This window comes from Lipotes vexillifer, unplaced genomic scaffold (genome assembly GCF_000442215.2).
Source record: "Lipotes vexillifer unplaced genomic scaffold, Lipotes_vexillifer_v1.1 scaffold361, whole genome shotgun sequence".
Classification (NCBI taxonomy): domain Eukaryota; kingdom Metazoa; phylum Chordata; class Mammalia; order Artiodactyla; family Lipotidae; genus Lipotes; species Lipotes vexillifer.
Window position 1 is genome coordinate 461,888 of NW_006787562.1, and position 6,932 is coordinate 468,819.

At 45.2% G+C, this 6,932-nt stretch overlaps 1 protein-coding gene across 6 annotated transcripts in view; it reads right to left on the reverse strand.

Annotated features, from left to right (window-relative positions):
- The window catches only part of GRIA1 (glutamate ionotropic receptor AMPA type subunit 1), a 313,635-nt gene that overhangs the window by 26,125 nt on the left and 280,578 nt on the right, over positions 1 to 6,932 (reverse strand). The window lies entirely within an intron of this gene.

Genomic DNA, 6,932 nt, shown 5'->3' on the forward strand with positions numbered 1-6,932 from the left:
GGAATGTTGGTCAGGCAGTGAGTCAGTCAGAACACAGAGGTTTTGTCTTTGTTTTCTAACTCTACAAAACAACACGAAGGAATTGGTTTAAAAGAAAAAAAAAAAAGCAAAAACACGTACAGCACACTCTTCTCTCTCCACTTGGGGTTGGAGGAAAGAGTCCGAAGGCCTGATTTGAGTCCCTCAGTCATCTCTGATCAGGTTATCCGACAAGTCCTGTAACTATACCTAGTCCCTGTTGGCCTGGGACTTTCCTGGTTTTAGCACTCAAAGTCCCACGTCGTGGGAACCTGCTCAGTGCTGGGCAAACCAGGACAGCTGGTCACCCTAACAGCTGGACCTGAGTTTTCCACTTGTAAAATGGGAATAATTCTCTTGCCCCAGCTGCCTGTATTGTGAGAATCAAATGAGGTGACAGATGTGAAAGTGCTTTGAGATTAATTCTAGACAAATTCAAGTGGCTGGACTGGACGTGCCGTGAAAGCCATACCCCTGTGGGTTGGTACATGTTCTGCATAGCACACTTTGCCGCGGTGGAACCTATTCATCTTTCAAGCTGCTAATGTATGTTGTTCTCTGCAATGCTTCCTGTAATGGCCCAGGCAGAATGGATCTAGCCTTCCTTTCTTTCCTGCTGTACTTGCCATCCAAATACAGCAGACTCATGGCTTCATTATCCATCATTTATTCCTCCAGCTAGACTGAGATCTCTTTAATGGTAGGGGCCCTGCTCCCAGCATGATAGCTAACACAGCAGCTGTTTGATACATGTTTGCTGAATGAAGGAGTGGTTTTAAATTTCTAAGATATATGTTGTACCGCATGTTTCTTGAACCTCCAGAAACTGCACACTAGTTTTACATGCGTGATATGTGTTTCTAGCCCTGTAACTTTCTTTACGGTCCTGTGGTTAAGATTACCTGATGGAGCACAGAGATCCAGATGGGGACCTGAGGTCTGGCCCCTCCAGCCAGGGGTTCTACAGACAGGAAGCATTTCGAAGCATGTTTGATCCCCAGGCCACCCCATAATGTGAGATGCAGGTATCACCAGTTCGTGGCAGCTCACAGTAAACCACATCTGGTCTTGTAACGTAGGACCATCTGCCAGCAGCAGGCACATGGCTCTGTGTCAGACACCTTGGAGATGCTTGCCAAAAGATAACGGAGGGAATGAATGAAAGTCTTCCCGCCATTAACAGAGGGAGTGGAAACACCATTCAGGATGAGAGCCAGCCACTGGCCTCATCTTGGCCACCTCTGGTTCAGTGAAAAGAAGAAAAGCTGGACTCATTCTAAGGACCGGCCAGCGGAAGACAGATGTCAGTGTGAAAAGAATGTTGGGCAGACCAGCAGGACTGTTATTTACTTGTGGACTAATGTAGGAGAATGGTCTCCTCCAGTTATAGAAAACGGCTCCTGGGGAAGAAAGTCACGCTCTGATCTCCCATGTCCCCACCCCGGGCCTGAACCTGTCTCCAGTTAGCGCTCTCTCTCTCTCTCCCCCCCCTCCCCCCCGCCATCCCCCTTTCCACTTCCACCTCCAGCCCCTCTTCTCTTCCTTTAGCAGCTCTATGCCTAAGTATCTTGTATAATGGGACTCCCTGAAAGATTTTCTATGAGAAAATGATTCCCCTGCAGAAAAACAGTGATAACACAGATGGAAAAAGAATGCATGAATTACCGTCTCTTTCACTCTTGTACTGTATGCTTGCTGTGTCTTTTACCTGAAATACCTTTCTCCCCATCTTGCTCGTAGATATTCTCCCCACTGGTTCAAGGCCCTTTTCAGGGACTGCTGCTTCGTGCTAGAGGCCTTGCTAGAACTTGCACCCTGGGGAAGGGCAAGGTATTAACCCCTACCTGCATGGTTTTCCCATGTTGCCTTACCTATTGATTGTTCAGTCAGTGGATCTATCTGTCCATCTATCTGTCTGTCTTTATGGTACTTCCTCTCTTCTTTGGATTAGCGTTAGTTGTTACTGGGTTGTATCTCCTTTCTTTCCTTCTCCCTTAACTGTGACAGCACTCAAAAATTTCAGTAGTTCACACAAAAATCACGATTACTAGTTTCTTTTGAAAAATGAGAAGATCTGGCAATATTCCCATATGGCAATATTAGACCAGAACTGAGTGGAGGCCGTCCCCTCTAGATAGGCATATACTCTTTGGCTCACTAAGTCCCCACCATGTCCTAGGATACCCCAGAGACCGTCACTCCTCCATCTACAGCGTAGCGTAGTGGATAAGAGCACAGGCTCTGAAGCTGGACTGCCTAGGTTCAAATTCTGGTTCGGCCGTCTGCTAGCTGTATGATCTTTGATAATTTACTTAACGTCTCTGTGCCACTGCTTGTTTATCTGTAAAATGAGGTTCTTTTTTTTTTTTTTTTTTTTTTTTTTTGCGGTCCGCGGGCCTCTCACTGTTGTGGCCTCTCCCGTTGCGGAGCACAGGCTCCGGATGCGCAGGCTCAGCGGCCATGGCTCACGGGCCCAGCTGCTCTGTGGCACGTGGGATCTTCCCGGACTGGGACACGAACCCGTGTCCCCTGCATCGGCAGGCGGACTCTCAACCACTGCACGCCAGGGAAGACCTAAAATGAGGTTCTTAATAATACCTACGTCACTGGGTTTTTGTGAGGGGATTCCATGAATTGGGGAATGCATATGTGGATTTAGAGGGTCTTGCCATATATGGCAAGTGCTCAATAAATATTAACTATAATTATTATTTACCCTAAACTGTGGTTTTGTTTCCTCGTGCCTTTGTTGAAAATGAAGAAACCACATACAGGTTTACCCCTGGTCCATTTCACTCATTTTCTTTTCCTGGCCCCCAGGGGCATGTAAGCTGCAGTCCCTGCATTAGATTTTGGGATCTAATCTTGGGAGTGCCAATGTCATGATTTCTTCCTCTTTGCTTTCCTTAAAAGTACTTACTTTAGTGCTTTGAGGATACTGTATGGGGGATGTTGGTAGAGTTCAGCTGCATGATCATGGTCGTATACTTTCACGCTGCTCCTAGGATAATCACTGGTAACAGCGAAAGGCATTATTAAGTCCCTTTAAGAGTTGGTTGATTTAATTTGTATTATGTGGTCTATGCAACAGGACTAGTATTTCCTGGTTCTCTGAAGTAGGCAGAGCAAACACATCAACTGACTTGATAACCTGCTCATAAAGTCACAGTATACATGGAAGTTGGCTGGGTAGAAATCAGTCCATGTGATATGCAATCAATAGGAGTTTCCTACAAGGTAAATTTTTTCTTAGGTTCTGTGGGACAGTTGGCCCTTGCTTTACTGAACTGTACCTTGAATTATAGGTGGGGAGAAATAAAAAGCAGTAAGAGGAAAGAGACTGGAGTGGGGAAAAGTAGTGTTTATGGGACTCAAGGAGACTGGCTTGACTAGTACTATGATTTTTTTTTTTTTTAACATCTTTTTTGGAGTATAATTGCTTTACAATGGTGTGTTAGTTTCTGCTTTATAACAAAGTGAATCAGTTATACATACACATATGTCCCCATATCTCTTCCTTCTTGCGTCTCCCTCCCTCCCACCCTCCCTATCGCACCCCTCTAGGTGGTCACAAAGCATCAAGCTGACCTCCCTGTGCTATGCGGCTGCTTCCCACTAGCTATAGCTGTTTTACGTTTGGTAGTGTACATACGTCCATGCCGCTCTCTCACTTTGTCCCAGCTTACCCTTCCCCCTCCCCGTATCCTCAAGTCCATTCTCTAGTAGGTCTGTATCTTTGTTCCTGTCTTGTCCCTAGGTTCTTCATGACATTTTTAATTTCTTTTTAGATTCCATATATATGTGTTAGCATACGGTATTTGTTTTTCTCTTTCTGACTTAACTTTACTCTGTATGACAGACTCTAGGTCCATCCACCTCACTACAAATAACTCAATTTCGTTTCTTCTTATGGCTGAGTAATATTCCATTGTATATATGTGTCACATCTTCTTTATCCATTCATCTGTTGATGGACACTTAGGTTGCTTCCATGTCCTGGCTATTGTAAATAGAACTGCAATGAACATTTTGGTACATGACTCTTTTTGAATTATGGTTTTCTCAGGGTATATGCCCAGTAGTGGGATTGCTGGGTCATATGGTAGGGAGGCAAGAATATACAGTGGAGAAAAGACAGCCTCTTCAATAAGTGGTGGTGGGAAAACTGAACAGCTACATGTAAAAGAATGAAATTAGAACACTCCCTAACACCATACACAAAAATAAACTCTAAATGGATTAAAGACCTAAATGTAAGGCCAGAAACTATCAAACTCTTAGAGGAAGACATAGGCAGGACACTCTGTGACACAAATCACAACAAGATCCTTTTTGACCCACCTCCTAGAGAAATGGAAATAAAAACAAAAATAAACAGATGGAACCTAATGAAACTTAAAAGCTTTTGCACAGCAAAGGAAACCATCAACAAGACGAAAAGACAACCCTCAGAATGGGAGAAAATATTTGTAAATGAAGCAACTGACAAAGGATTAATCTCCAAAATTTACAAGCAGCTCATGCAGCTCAATGTCAAAAAATCAAACAACCCAATCCCAAAATGGGCAGAAGACCTAAAGAGACATTTCTCCGAAGAAGGCAGACAGATTGCCAACAAACACCTGAAAGAATGCTGAACATCACTAATCATTAGAAAAATGCAAATCGAAACTACAGTGAGATATCATCTCACACCTGTCAGAATGGCCATCATCAGAAATCTACAAACAATAAATGCTGGAGAGGGTGTGGAGAAAAGGGAACCCTCTTGCACTGTTGGTGGGAATGTAACTTGATACAGCCACTATGGAGAACAGTATGGAGGTTCCTTAAAAAACTACAAATGGTACTGTGATTTTTCTTTTTTAATGTTCTTCCAAAGGAATAAATTTCATTCCCATGGGAATAGGGAATATGATTAAGAGGCCATTATGCTCTTCCTCTGCTAGATGTCTGTGCTGATGAGGGATGAATAATATCTGTAAATTTCCCTGCCTGACCTTCTTTTGTTTGAAAACTGCTGGCTTACTACCTCCATCTAGTTGGGAGGAAGTGGCTCCTTTGGTTAGGGATTCACCTGGGCCTTTGTCCCTCACTCTCCATAGAGACAGGCTGATTAGGTATGATGATCCAGCCATGATCCCAGCCCACAGGGCCACTTATAAAACTTTCCTGAAACAGATGGCCCAGAATTTCTGTGCAAGCGCTCAACTCAGGACTACCCCTACCCTTTCCTTCTACTTCCAGACAAATGGATGGAAGCAATGTGGCTATTAGCTGAACGTTTGTGGTACCGAGTGTAAAGGGAGTAAAGCTATACGTTTGAACATTTCTGTTCCCTGGTATCCTGCAATTTCTGCCCCACTCCAATGAAAAGAAGCCAAGAGAGGTCTGGCCCAGAGAAGGCGCTCACCACTTATTTGGATGGATCCCCAAACTAATAGAATAGATGGTGAGTGCCGAGGGGAAGCAGCAAGTTGAGGGGAAGTTGACGAGCAAAGGGGATTAACATCCAAGAACTCCCGATGCACCATGAGCTCTTCATAAGTGATTTTATTTGTTCTCAGGACAATCCTGCGGAGCCTGTTTTAGGATCCCCATTTGGAAGATGAGAAAACTAAGCCTCACAGGGATTAAATAATGACAGTTAACACTTCTTAGTCACTTTAGTATGTGCCAGGCACTGTGGCACATTCATATGATCCCGTTTAACAACCATGGAAGTTTATTTTAGTGCTACCTTCAGTTGTTATATTTGGGAAGGTCAAGGCTTTGGGAGGTGAAGTGCCTGAGCGACTTTTGTCATTAACTGGCAGCCCGTGATTCATACTCAGCCCTAACCAGGGCCCTAATGATCAGTCAGTGGGCCACACTGCTTATTGCTACTTTCCCAAGATCACACGGCTTGTAAATATGGGAGACAAGGTTTGAACAGGGTCTGATCCACACGAAGCACATTGTTTCCCACACCCACAAGCCCTGAGTGACAGAGCTGGGACAGGTATCCAGACCTTCCCTGTCCTGGTCTGCCTTTGCGTAACAGCAGCTGCCTTCTTAGAAAAGGCAAAAGGCTGGGTAAGTCTGAAAAAAAGTTGCTGAGGGGAGAGAGGCAGGGGGAGAGGGGGAGGTTGAGAGAGAGAGAAAAGAGGTGCTATTTTTGACAGCATCAGCCTCTTAAAAGAAAGCAACATACAATTTGTGTATCAGCGGGAGAATGCAGTGCTTGGGCAGGCAAATCACAGCCCGCGCTGGGCTGCTGTTCTCGCGGTCAGGGCCATTCATTTCCCGTGGGGTTCATCTCCCCAGATCCATCCTTGTCACCTTGCTCTCTCTACATTCCTCCTGTCTCTCCTTAATGTGTTGCTCTGCCATTTACGAGCTTCTCCATTAGGCATGGTTAAAGACGGAGCCCTAACAGGAGTAACTGCGCGTTTGTCTTTGGGATGCCTCCAGGATCCTCCAAAATAAATCTTGCACCGTGGAGCTCCGGCCTAGCCCAGTGCTTCAGGAAGGAGTGCTTTGGCTGTGGAGTGCAAATGGACCTGGTGTCTCATTTCCCCTGATGTTTTCAGGGTGCCACCTTACAGTTGACAGAGGCAGGGGAGGATGCCTCTGTTAGCACGGAGGTGGAGGTGTGGAAGAAAGGAGGGTTTGGGAATCAGGGTTTGTAGTTAAGCCCTGTCCCACAAGTCACTTTGAGAACCTGGGCAAAACATCACCTCTCTGAATCTTAGCTTCCTCGCCTGTGAAGGAAAATGATAATGCCTAAATCAAAAAATGAGAGAAGGATGACTGCTTGGACATCGCTAGGGTGCTGAATGCGTTCGTTTCATATGTATTCATTTCATACGTCACAGCAGGTATGAAATGAATACACAATTCCCCCCCCCCCCCCCCCCCCCCCCCCCCACCTC